Source organism: Macrotis lagotis, chromosome 6 (assembly GCF_037893015.1).
Source record: "Macrotis lagotis isolate mMagLag1 chromosome 6, bilby.v1.9.chrom.fasta, whole genome shotgun sequence".
Lineage (NCBI taxonomy): Eukaryota > Metazoa > Chordata > Mammalia > Peramelemorphia > Peramelidae > Macrotis > Macrotis lagotis.
This window is the reverse complement of record NC_133663.1, coordinates 115,475,408-115,489,935: the sequence shown is the minus strand read 5'-3', so window position 1 is coordinate 115,489,935 and position 14,528 is coordinate 115,475,408. Positions and strand designations below refer to the sequence as shown.

At 33.0% G+C, this 14,528-nt stretch overlaps 1 protein-coding gene and 1 long non-coding RNA gene across 5 annotated transcripts in view; one reads left to right on the top strand and one right to left on the bottom strand.

Annotated features, from left to right (window-relative positions):
• Positions 1-14,528, bottom strand: part of LOC141491152 (uncharacterized) — a 73,373-nt gene that overhangs the window by 4,524 nt on the left and 54,321 nt on the right. The window contains exon 4 of the long non-coding RNA XR_012469484.1: positions 6,382-6,464. This is a non-coding gene — a long non-coding RNA (uncharacterized LOC141491152). The remainder of the gene's footprint in view (positions 1-6,381; positions 6,465-14,528) is intronic.
• PCDH9 (protocadherin 9) overlaps positions 1-14,528 on the top strand; it is a 1,046,490-nt gene that overhangs the window by 1,027,110 nt on the left and 4,852 nt on the right. The gene's annotated exons all lie outside the window — the stretch shown is intronic.

The following is a 14,528-nucleotide window of genomic DNA, read 5'->3' as shown; positions in this document are numbered from 1 at the left end:
GGATCCAAGTCAATATTCAAATCAGCAACCTAATAGGTTCCAATGACTTACTAAAAATTCAAAGATGGGTCCTGCTCTCAAGAAGTTCTAAGTGCAATGAATCTCAATAAAGATGTCCTGGAGTCCTGGAGTCAGGAGGACCTAAGAACAAATCCAGCCTCAGATACTTGGCACTAACTAGCTGTGTGACCTTGGGTGAGTTATTTAACCCTGATTGTCTCACATCCAGGGCCATCTCTTTATCCATATCTGGCCACTTTCCCTGAGGTTGGTGACTTAGCACAGCACCCCCTCATTCAAATCCAATTTATATACTTGCCATAGCATCATCATCCCCCCCCCATGCCATAGTCTTCTTTGAAAAAAAAAGGACAAGGGGTAACTAGGTGGTGCAGTGGAAAGAGCACCAACCCTGGAGTCAGGAAAACCTAAGTTCAAATCTGGCCTTGGACACTTAACATTACCCAGATGTGTGGCCTTGGGCAAGTCACTTAACCCCATTGCCTTGCCAATAAAAAAAAGAAAAGAAAAGAAAGCAAAGGACAAAGAACAAAATCAACCATTACTTAGAACTTTTAGAATATTCTTATTCTACCAATTCCACTGTCTATCCTATATCTCTCTATATATATTTTTTCCCACAAGAAAAGCTTTTTTTTTTATCATCCCTCTTTGTCTAAATTATCTATTGTCCTATACCCATACCTTCTGTTCTTTGAACACTGGTCTTAACTATTCCTAACCCATTTCAGAGCAGCTTTAGTCTCTATTTTCTGTCTTTATATCTTTCTGGGAATCTCTGAAAAATCCCAATAGCTTATGAACTTGTGAATCTCAGTCTCTTGAAACAACTTATGCTTTTCCTCCTCATTAGAATTGCATCTCTGTCTTCAGAATTTTGCAGTAAGGATAATGGTTAATTATAGAAAACAGCAAAGAAGAGAAAAACAATCATGTGGAAACAGGATGAGGTATATGCCATCCCTGTTGCCTTGTCTGCTACTGAAGTGATATTAGGATGGATAGGGAGTGAAGATACATTCAGTGAGCTTACATAAGATGAGTTAAGACTCTGATGATCATACTTACTTGATGAAAGCAGTTATTTTTTTCATCTTTACAATAATCCACATTATCAATACAAAATAATACAATGGAGAGACACTTGTTTTGATTGTTTTGATCTGAATTCCATTGAAAAAGATGACGGGTGAGGCAGCTAGGGATGCAATTGGTAGAACAACAGTCTTGGAGTCAGGGGACCCTGAGTTCAAATATGACTCAGGCACTTAATACTTGCTAGTTGTGCGACCTTGGGCAAGTCACTTAGTCACTTAACATTGATTACCTCAGGGGGTAAAAAGATGAGTAGAAATGAGATTAGAATGATAAGAGCTACCATTTTTTTTTAATCATAGCACTTTTCAGTTTGCAGTGTTCTAGAATCACTGTCCCTGAAGTCAAAGGATCTGGGTTTATATCCCAGTTCTGATATTTTCTTCCTACTTGACTTTGAGCCAGTCACTTATAATTCCTGGGTCTTAGTTTCCTCACTTACAAAACTAGGACACAGGATTAGATGACACATTCCTTGTTGCCTTAGATTTATAATCCTGTGATCTTTTTTGTTATATAATATGTTAAATAAGACATACCATGGGTCTAGAAACAGCTGCCTAGATTCAAAATCCTGTTCTGCTGATTCACCTAAATGAAATGTAGGCAATCTTTCATTCCCCTGGACCTAGATTTTCTCACTTGTAAAAGGAAGGATTGAATCAGATAATATTTAAAGTCTTTTTTACCGAAAATCATGAGAGCCAATTTTTCTTTTCCCCCTCCTGAATTTAACCAGAGAAATATAGACTCTGTATAATTTAGCAAATTAACCATAATCCCCATGTCATCTTTGTCTCCTTCCCTGGCTCTTTAAAAAAATAATTCCAACACAATAGGCATGTGTTTCAAAAATAGGAGTTGCCAAGAAATTTAATTTCCTAAGAAAAATGAAGTAATTTGTCTGTTTTCAGTTTTGCAGCCAGAAAAAGTAAGCCCCAGATTCACTTATGAAACCCTAACTCCAGAAGGGAAATATTTAGGGAGAATATAAAGGAGTTGCATTTTTAAAAAATTCCTTGAAATCAATAACATGCCAATATTTTTATTTCCACAATGAAGGTAAATTTTCTGTTTTTATTCCCAACATTTTAGTTAATTTCTTTGAATTCATCCTAGAATATCTATCTGCCATTGTATTAAGCGACTCAGTGCTCTGAAGTTGCTCCTTAATAAATTAATTTACTCAGTGCAAGGGCAATAAGCTGCTTTAATGCAACTGCTAATTCCCTCATAACTACAACTTCATAATAATGCCTCTCTGAGAGCTAAATTTTTTGGAATAAAGCCACTCATTACTGGAAAGGATGTTGATGAGGGAAGGCTTCATATTTTTAAACACCTGTAAATGATCCATTTTACCATCCTCCTGCTTAAGCCAATCATCCTACCTATTCCCTGGGCCAGAGGGCATACAAGACCATGAGTTTTAGGTGTTTTGACAGGGCATTTTTTGAATTATAATTAACATCTGTACTGCTATCGTCATTGAAAACACTGAATAAGTTAAGCCTTGTGAAATTCTCTCATTCTTTGCCTTTACAACTTTTTTTTTAATATTTCTGTTAAATGGTAGTTTCACTTATAAATAAGGAACTCAATGCCTTATAGTTCACAATCTAGGAATCTCTTTTGTGAGCTTTTTTAATGAAGTAAAATTTTTTTTTCTAAAACCAAGGAACTTTTGCAGTAATACACTTATCGTTAACCTTTTGTACTTAAAAGGAAGTAACATCTCCATATGTATAGGTTTGTCTGGGAAGTTCAGTGTAGATTCACAAACATGTTTACCTTCTTTTATTCTCTATGCTTATATATATGTGTGTGTGTGTGTGTGTGTGTGTGTGTATACACACACACATCTATATATTTTTATCCACATGTGACTTTTTTATATTACTATGACATATTTTTTAGGAAAATGATCAGAAAATTTTAAGCAGTTTCACTTTTGATTTCCAATTTCGTTATCTTACCTCAACCACTTGGTATCTTTTCCATATTTGAAGAAAGAGTTAACAATCTGAGAAGTTCTAGAACTGATAAATTTTAGGTATTGTTAATCCCATAAGATTATCAAGAGTGATTGGCATGTATTCTTATGGAGGCCAAAGTACAATCCATTGTTAACATATATGCACCCAGATATCTGTATCAAATATTTCTCTTATCGTTTATAACCTTTCCAATTGAGACAATAATGCAATCAGTAGAATGTTTTGTTTCCATGAAATCAAATTTTGAGGGGAAGAAAGCTTGGTTGGATATCATGAATATATGTATTATATGAATCCATGGTCTGCTGAGGTATAATCATTTTATTTTCTAGCACATAGACTTTTGTTTTTTGGTAATGATGCTAATAAGCATAAATTGAATTCAATTCATATCTAAGTCAGCTCTCAACCCCCTTGTCCTGCCTATGATATATACTACGTGATCTTGGGCAATACTCCTAATCTATCTAAGCAATTCTTTAAGTAACAATAAAATTAGACCTGCATTGATAGAGGAAGTTTCCCTAAATTGGAGTTCCTTAAGTCAAAAAAACATACAGGTGCAGTCTGTATTTCTATTCTCCTCTTGGGGCTAGGGGAGCTAGGCAGTGTAGTGGATAGAGAGCTACACCTGACATAAAGACCTGAGTTCAAATCTAACTTCAGATACTTACTATCTATGTGATACTGATTAAGATATTTAATCCTGTTTGCCTCCATTTCATCATCTGTGAAATGAGCTTGAGAAAGAAATGGCAAACCACTCCAGAACCTTTGCCAAGAAAACCCCAAATGGGGTTATAAAAAGTTGAACATGACTGAAACAACTGAACAACAAACTGAATCTAGGAGGCTCTACAAGCAAATGTCTATATAATTTATCCAGTGTATTTATTATATGGTGGTAAATGATAGAAAACTACAAATTCAAAAGATACCTGTAAATTGCTAGATATTTACTAAATTGTGTGTGACATACTTTTTTCTCAATTTTCCTTTTTTATGTTTTTCCCCCCAAGTGAGCCATAAGTCACAACATATTTGAGAAATGCATTTCTATGTCATTGCTATTGCATGGGATTCCCCATATTCCAGGAGACACACTTTGGGGGTTGCTCAGCATGATTTGAGATATATATAGTGATAGATTCTGAACTGAAGCCATAATCATTTTTACAGATGACAGTCTAGTTTTATAAATCTTTCCAGGGGTTCACAGAGCTAGAAACCTTTGACTGTAATCTAGATTAAAAAGAAAAGGGTCATTGTATGGGCCACTTCTATTAGAGAAAAACAACTCGACACCCTAAATAGTATCAATAATACTTGGCAAGAGCCAGCTGTCATGTGACTTTATTAATATAGTAGAATGAGGTAAAGTGGCAGAAGCTAGATCCGTCTAAAAGTATCTGACTACATTTGGAATAGGAGTTAATCAAAAATACTTTATTAAGTACTTACTATTTCAATGCACTTTGCTAAGCACTAGGTTTCTAAAGTGGGGCATACATATAATAAATATACATATTAACATATAAATATATTTATATATATTGAGTATTAAATAGCATAATATATAATTTGAACACAGTTCCAGCACTCAAGTTCATATTTTAGTGGGATCCTGTAAATAACTATGAATATAAAAAGGTATATCATGTAAATGATTGGCAATTTTAAAGAGAGGGGCCTAGTAATAGGAGTGACTAGAAAAGACCTCTTGCAGAAAGTGTGATCTGAGCTAAGTGTTGAAGGAAGCTGGGAGGGTTAGGTGAAAAGGGAGAACATTCCAAGTATTGGAACAAAATCAGTACAAATGCATAATAGTGGGAGATGGAATGTCCTTTGGGAGGAAAAAGGAAAGAAATCAGTCTAGCTAGATTAGAAAGAGCACAGAATAGGGGAAAGTATAAGAAAAGTTGAAAGGAACCACATTGTAAAGAGTTTTAAATGTCAAATAGAGAATTATTGTATATAGTGGGGAAAATCACATTGGCAGTTAGAGAATACTTTAGTATAGCAAAAGATTTAAGGCGGGGATCTAAGTCTTCAAGGCTCTTGTGGTCTAAGTGGGTATGATGAGAATCTGTACAAAAATAAAGACTGTATAAGTGGACAAAGAGATGTTATAAAGGTAAAAATAACTAGAGTGGATAACATATTTGATACATGAAGTGAGTTCAAGGGATGGGTTTATGATGACAGCAAAGTTTCAGATGTAGTAGCCAAGAGGATGGAGATGCCTTCAAGCATAAAAAGAAATATGGAAACTGGGGAGACATTGGGTAAACATTTAATGAGTCTTTTTTAAATTATACTGAGTTTGAAATGGCTGTGGGACATTTGGTTCAAGATGTCCCCTAGGTACTTGGTGATATGGAAGTGGAAAAGGCGTATGGGTTCATTTTATTTAAAAAAAAATAGAAGTAGGATGGTGATTCATATTTATTCAATTATTCCTCCCCTACATGGAAATTAGCCTGAGTTGGATCTTTGACAATGACACATGTAGGTAAATGTATATGTATTGATTCTTGTAGATTCTGGAATTTGAGATACAAGAATCAGTGAGGGTACTAGATAAAGAATTGGTCTCAGGAAGCAAGAAGGTCTAGGTCAAGTCCTGCCTCAACTCATTCTCTCTAAGACTTTAAACTATAGGCAACTTCCTGAGCTGCATCAATAGATATGATTTCTAAATTGGTGTATACATATAATAAATGTGTATTTATAAATTATATAGGAGAATATATAATATAAAATATAGTTTTATAGTTTTAATATTTAATAATATTCTAATATAATTTTATGTTTTAATAGTATATATTTTAATAGTATTTATAAAGGTAACTTGAATTTATTTAAAATTTGGTGCTATTCCCCCTTTTCCTTATAATGATAAGGGTATATTCACTGTTATTCCCACTTGTATTTAGTGCAAGTTTCCTTTATATCAGGTCTCAGGATTACATTCAACAATTATTTTTATGACATTTATTCTGATTTGTTATCCTAATATGGACTTAAGGTGCAAGCTATAGAGAGTAGGCAGAAAATGTTTCCCATCTGTAGAACACACTAGGATTAGTAATGAATGAACCACAAAAGATTCTGAGATTCTTTTTAGTCCAAATAAGTCATCCAAAGTCTGATAACAATGTAAGACTAGCCTCAAAGCAAGATATCATGACTTTATCTCAGGTAACCCCCTAGAAATTCCTCCTTTGTCTTTTCCCATTGACTTCCCATTTCCTATAAGATTTCTTACCTTTTTTCCTATATATCTTTCACCTTAGTTTCTTCTGAATCTTCCTCTGTGCCTTCAAAGATTTGTCAGCAATTCTTATTTTCCTTTAAAATGAAAAACATTTTGGCTTTCTTCATGTGCATCTCTTTAGAGAATTACTATTGAATAACCTCCTATTAATGGAGATCAACAATTTTTCTAGGCCATTAGGAAATTAAATGATTTATCTAGAGTCACAAAATTAGCCTGGTACAATAATGCCAGACTGGTGTCAGAGGGCCTTTGTTCAACTCCTTTGTCTGTGAGCACTTGAATCCTGTTTGAGGCCATTAAACACTAATCCTGTGAAAAGAATTGAAAAATTGTTTGAATTCCATTTCCTAATGTCAAGAAACAAGAGTCTGACCCTCATGTTTACAAGCTATGTGACCTTGGGCAAGTCACTTAAACCTCTATTTACCTCATTTTCTTTCTTTGTAAAATAGTGATAAAAATAGCACCTACCTGCAAGGGTTGTGGTGAACACCAAGTTAATATTGTGTAAAGCATTTAGCATAGTGCCTCAGTTTTCTTAGCTATAACTTAATAGGGTTAGGCTAGATAATCTCAGTGTAGGCTTCCATTTCTAAATCCTATGATGCAATAAACTGATGAACTACCGAAGAGGAGTCAAAAGGGACAGTCTCAGAGGACTAGAAACTGCACAAAGGTGAGGAAGTGGAGAATATAAGGGTAAATAAACAAGTATCATTTTTTTTTTTAACAATTTTATCTAGTGATTGACCTCAGACACAAAACTCTGTGAGTCTGGTTGCCTGCTTTGTAAAAATATTTTCAACTTGTATTTTTTTTTCCACAAAAGGTTTTTACTCTGAGCACAATCCTGATTCTCTCAACATGTTTCATTATACCATCAGCTTTAAATTGGAGGACCTTAATGGTAATATTAATAAAGTTATCAAAATTAATTTCACTGGAAATTTTTTTTATTCAAATGGATCATGTTTACCATTGGTTTTATATTTTATCTTCTCTAAATTATAATATCTTCCCCATTTTATATATCTGAAAAAGTGAATTATACTTAATTTCTTGTATTATAAAGATAGTGATACAGTTAAATATTCTTTTTGAAGGCTAAGTTGTCAAAGCAAGAGTTAATTGTTGGCAATAATCTTCCCTCTTAGAAAGAATCTTATATAAGGATATGAAAATTGTCAGATGAAGAAATTAAATCTATCTATATAGTCATTTGGAAAAATGCTCTAAATCATCATTGATTAGAGGAATGCAAATTAAACCAACTCTAATCTACCATCTGATGCCTATCAAATTGGCCAATATGACTAAAAAGGAAAATGATCAATGTTTAAGGGGATGCGAGAAAACTGGGACAGTAATGCCTTGTTGTTGGTATTATGAACTGATTCAACATTTCGGGGAACAATTTGAAACTCTGCTCAAAGGTCCATAAAACTGTGCATACCCTTTGACCCAGCAATACCATCATCACTAAGTATGTATCCCAAAAAAGATCACCAAAAAAGGGTAAAAAAACCTACATGTACAAAAATATTTATAGCAGGTCTTTTCTTAGTGGCAAAATATTGGAAATTGAGGAAATGCCCATTAATTGGGGAATGTCTGAACAAATTTTGATATATGTGAATGTGATGGAACACTATTGTTCTAAAAGAAATCACAAGGGAAGGGACTTCAGAATAGTCTAGAAAGACTTGTTTGAACTGACACTTTGTAAAGTGATAGAATCAGAAGAATATTTTACACACTAACAGCAACATTGTGTGTTGATAAACTATGATGGACTTGTTCATTTCAACAGTACAATAATCAAACACTATTCTAAAAGATGTGTGATAGAAAATACCATGCATATCTAGAAAATGAACTATAGAGTTTAAATACAGACCAAAGTTTAGTATCTTCAATTTTTTAAAAATTGTCTTATATATTGTCTTTTTCTCTCTAATGTTTTTACCCATTTGATTTAATTCTTCTTTTGCATAATTAATATGAATATGTTTTAACTTATATGCACATATATATACACACATATATATATGTAAAATCTATATTAGATTGCTTTCTGTCAGCAGGTTGGGGGAGGGAAGGGAGAGAAGAAAAATGTGAAACTCAAAACCTTTAAAAAAATAATTGTTAAACTATCTTTACATGTAGTTGGAAAAAATAAATTAATAAAATATATTTTAAAAAGAAGAAAACTACACAATGGGCTATGTAGGAAATGTGAAAGTGCAGCCACTTTATAGAGTTGCCTTGCACTGACCATACTGAAGTAAAGAACCTTTTTATTAACGAAGTAAATAATTTCTTTAGACCCACAAGGCACTTTCATAGCAATAAATATAAATTATACATAGAAAAGATTGAACATGTAATCCTCTCAATTTACCTGCCTGTATAGGATTGTTTTTGACTGACATGAAGGATGGTACTCCCACCATTTCTCTTAGGAGATCATTTCATAAGCACTCTTTACTTCTCACTGCTTGTAAGGAAGTTTTCCTTTCCAGTCAGCCATTTTTTTGTTTTATGCTATTTTTATGTTTTTTCAAGTTATAAATAGTAGCCACATAAACTGATAGATATACAAACCATGTCTACTTTTAACACATCCTAGCTTGCAGGTCTTTTTCTTCATATTCCCTCCATTTTCCCCGAAGCTTCTTGGATCAGTAAAGGTAAAATTCAAAATAGCACTTATCTACAGTCTTATATAATTTGATTAATCTTAGAGCTTTAACACTTGTACTGTAGTAACATTTTATTATCTGAGCATCTAAAAAATTCAGAAAAAGAGCCCATAAGTATTTCAAGAAATTTTATAAAGTCAAAGTATTTAGTGCCATAACTTATAAAATTCAGTCCCTTTTCTATTGAAGTTGTATAATTCTATGAGCCTATTCTATGTTAGTCAGGTCTTGTTAGTCCAGACCCAGTTTCTTTATCTATAAATTGATGAAATTGAATTAGATAATTAGATAATGAATTATAGCATTAAATTCTAATTTTGAAAAAAATTAAAAAAGGGTGATATTCTCAATAATACTATAAAGAGATGAGAAGAGGAGAAGTGTGATTCATTCTAGACAGAAAAATATTTCAGATTCTACAGGATATGCATTCTTTTAATTGTGAATTTTGTAATGTCTGTCCAAATAACAGAATCCTCTCAAGCAGAGAATTTGCTTGGGATGACCATGTGTTATTGTATTTGGACTATCTCCATCTGCAAATGTTGACTTTTCATCTTTAACCAGAGAATAAAATCTGTATGAGTAATGTGTAAAATATTTAATCCTTGTTTATTCATTAACGAAAGGTTTTTGTCAAATACTGCTATGAGTCTCAAGGTAATTGTCTTTGGATTCCCAAAGTAATGCTTAAATCTAAGTTTAGGGTACAACTTTTGATTAAAGAATTAAGCTTAACTTAGAATCAGAAATGTAAATAGTTATCATAAATATAAATTGACTTACAAAACGCTATGTGTGAACAAGTTGACAAGGTGATTTATTGGGAACCTCATTATGGAGGAAATTAAAAGATGTGTTTTCTTTGTCTTGTCTGTACCTCAATTTACTTAAGAGTAAAATGAAAAAGGCAATATGGGTTAGTGTAGTAGTATAAATTCAAATAAAAGAGAGGGCACTAAGTTATACATGTATTGATTTAGTATTATGTAATATCTATATTTTACTGTATTTCATTTATTTTCTTAATTATTTCCCACTTATATTTTGATTTGGATTATACTTGGGAATGTTGTGGGCCTCATGTCTAACCCCTACTGTATCTGGATAGAAAACTGAACTTGCAGTCAGGTGTAAATACTACATCTGACATCTATGTCATTTTGGGCAAGTCACTCATCCTTATAATGCCTTGGTTAATTCTGTAAGTCTACAAATTACCAAATTGGGATTTATCTGCATCGGTAAAGAAATTTCTTCTCTAATGATTTATAAAACAATAGAAATCAAAGTTTTTGTTTCCCTTCTCTCTTTTATACAAACACACCCCAATCTCAACCTTGTGGATTCTCAAATTGGAAGGAACCTTCAAGTTCATCTATTCAAAGCTCCTCCTTTTATGCATAAGGAAAGCAAAGCTCTAAGAGGTTCATCAAGTTATCCAAAGTCATTTGAGAGGAAAGGCTAAGATTTATACTGAAGTACTCTGGACTCCAAAGTAGTGCAGTACATCATGATTATTTCCAGAGAAGAATGCTGTGGTGAAATACAACATGACATGGGAAACACAAAGGAGTGGAGCAACAATGAGAATGTGGCAGCAGAGAATAACTCTAATAACTCACATTAATATGGTGATATCAGTGTGTATTCTTCATAGCAACTGTGACTTGGGTAGAATGTATGTGTAAATGTATTCTTAAACCATAAGGAAACAGAAAATATAAGAATAGTTCAAGTACATATCCCTAAAGAATTGTGCTGAGATTCTTATGCGGTATTTAGAATGGATTTGTGGTTGACAGTTTTAGCATTTTTTAGAGTATTAAGTGTTCATTTCTGATGCCCTTTGTGATTGAAGCTGTTCAATAAAGGTTACTAAGATGATGATGTTCAACAGCAGGAAAGAACCAAGAGGAAATCAAGGCTGTCAAATGAATATTCTTCTAGTGCTGTTTTCTGATTTCCCCTTGGATTTATGTAAACTTAGCTGAATCACTCTGCTGAAGCTAAGCCATCAACATTTTAAGAAACTTGAATACTCATACAGCTACCATGATATGTGCTAAAGAACTAGAAATAAAAATAGGCTAAGTATCTCAGAACACCTACTTTCCCACCTTCTCATGGGTTCTTAAAAGATATGGCAATGAATGGTAAGCTCTAGTGAGTCCTACCAGGCTGCAAGAGTTTATAATATACATCCAAGGACTTGCCTAGTGCTAGCAGAGAATTAGTAGAGCTAAATTCAGAGATGCCAGAAGTTTGGTCAGTAGGAGTCAATGTTGTTGGCTACAGCAATTTGTGATGCCCTAAACTAGTATTAATTTGAATAAAATATTGTATTTAATGGTCAGTTTACAAATATTTAAAAGCAAAATTTAAAAAACAGTCAAAGGGATATATATATATAATTCTTAAAGCAGTTGGAACTCATATTCAAGGTAGGTATCTTCCCTGGGCACAATATGTAGGAAGGATATTTTTTAAAATATTACTGTTTCTAAAGGCATATATTTGAATTCTATTAAGTTTTCTCTCTGGGTACCTAGATATTTACTTTGTAAAAAGTTAAATTTCCTGTGTTATAGTGAAGGCTCAGAGACTCTGGTGATCTGTAATGTTAAGGGGCTATAATTTTCAGCCCTTTTCCTGGTCCATAATGTACTACTGTGGCTTTGCCCAAAAGGATCTTTATAGGAAGGTTACCTGTGAAAGAATGTGGGCATGACAATTAAATAGTATTGCCAAAAGTCTAATAACAGTGTACAGAATAATAAATCATAAGGAAATGTCTATATAAAATGGAAGATGATTGAGAAAAAAAAGAAATGGGAAAAAACTGTCACTCCCAAGTCTAAATTTAACTGGGATTTTCTTTGTGCCCATTTGAACAAAAATGAAAATGTCAAATCATCCTTCTTTTTTATGATACTCAGCAATACATGGTTCTATGCCTGAGACTTTCTCACCTTAGCATGCAGTCTTTTGGAGAAAGCAGTAAAATTAGAATGTATCAACAAATGAGGTTCCATAATAGTGGCAATACTTGTTCTCATCAAAAAATATCATTTCACAGCTGGATTTAGGATTATGTGTTACACAGAGAAAATAAGTTGAAGTTGAACGGAGGCTAAGAAAAACCCTGAGATTAGAAGAGGTTTTTTTTATAAAAATTAGATAAAATATTTATACCTGACTTTATAATTCACAGTTTGTTCAGCGCAACTCTACCCACAGACACTTTTTTCCAAACTAAAGGATATCAGTTTATACAGGAGCACAGAAGTACATCTAAATGAAAATTAACTAGAACATGTAAGGCAACATGATAAAAAAAAAAAAAGGAAAACTCTAGTTCCCTCTTTGGAGCTAGAGAATTTTGAAGAAGCAGGTTGAAAAGCAGCTGGTCAACATGCCAGAAGCTACTTGCTAATTACAGCAGTGAGTTAATCAATGAAACAACAGTTTAGCTTCTGGGTGTAATAAAATAAGATAAAAGACCACTCAAATTTCCTACCATTTAGGTATAGTCAGGATTCTATTGGCATAGATAATTTCCCTTTTAAACCTGCTTCTTTTCAAAGCAACAGTTCATACAGCTGCCTGACAGCTGTTCACACCCAAAACCAAGAAGAAAAGGACCTACTCTCCATGCTCTCTCTTTCTCTCTCTCTCTGGGAATGGGGTGGTACTCAAGTAGAGAAGGTGGGGAAGAAGGGACAGTAAGAGCTGATGTAAATATTTACCAAGGCCATTCAAAGAAGTGTTTTGTTATGTACTTTTGTGTTTGCTTTCAAAACATTTAAATGCAGTGACAGATGGCTTGTAGGGTTTTATTAGCACTTGTGTCTTTATATATTCAAGCAACCAAGGCTGATAACTGAGCTCATGCTTTACAGATTGCATTGGTAACAAATACTGGAAGAGAAAAAAAAAGTCAATAAAGGAATTCATTGTGAAAAAACTTAGTATAGGAATTTTAATTTCCTTTAAGACAAAGGATGGAAATAATTATAATTATGAAATTAACAGATATTTGGGAAACAATTGTGCACAGTTTTACAGGCTAAGGAGACAAGTTAGAATTGTAAGCTATTCTTAAAAGAAAATCTTGCTAGGGGCTAGGTGCCTAAGTAATAATCACCAATCTGACATTATGCTTTCTCATATTCAAATTATGTGTAAAACATTTATTTCATTATTATTTTATTGTTAATTGGTAACAATTACCTTTATGGATATGGGTAAAATATTATAGGTTGAACTTTTAAGAGAAAATGAAATATTCCCAACAAGATTTTCTGTCTAGAATTATGTATATGTGTATATATGTATATGTATGTATGTATATATATATATATATATAATCCTAGAGTTAGTCTTTATATATACTTACACACACATACACACACACACACACACACACACACACACGCATTTTAAGTTTTTCCCCCCTCCCCAAAAATGACATAGAACCTGCTACATGAAACTTCAAAATCCTTTAATATTATTCATTAGTATTGTATTTAAAACCAATTTTTCTTTCTATAAGCCTCTAACCAACTGGATATGATAGATAGGTCTGGAATTGAATGGCTCATATTTAAAGGTTACCTACTTTTTCTTCTGTTCATGTCCCAGGGGTAAAATAATCAAAACATCATCTAAAAAGTGCTCCTCACAGAGGATTGTCCAGCTGCTAAGGTTTTTATCTAAAAAACTTATCTGAGAATAAGTAATAAACTTACCACCCTGGACTTTTAGTTTAAAGGGACTTAATCATTTGAAATGAATCCCTCATGGAGAAGTTGACATCATTTAAAGGACTCCATTGATTTTTCCTCCCCCAAGGAATTAGCTGGGTTTATAAATATATGCACATATATGTATGCACATTCCAGTCAGACATGAAGTTTTTGTTTTTTCCATATTTATTTAACTAGGAAAAAACTTCATTCATTGAAATAAACTATGCCACTTTGAGCTGAAGTCCATTTTTAACTATATATTAAGTTGTAGATAAGAAGTAAACAGAGAATGAACTATATTTCTCCAAATGTGTCTTATCTGTGAATGTATCCATATTCTTGATCCCGTGTAGCACACATACATTTTAAATCCCCCCAAAAGATTATTCTTTCTTGATCTATTCAATATTGTTTGTCAAATTTCTCCTTTCTTTCTATGTTTTATTTTTAACTGTTGATATTTTGGGGGAAAATAGTTTTCTAATGAACTATTGACCCTAATGAGGAGAAAGGCTCTTTTACATCTTGAATTGAAGGCAAATTAATTTCTCTCTCAACAGATATCTATATAATCAATCAATACAGAATTTTTAAGCACAGGCACAAAGTATAGATATAACAAACAGACAAACAAAAAGCTCTTGTTTCTAGTAGCTTAAATTATGTTTAGGGAGAAAGCATA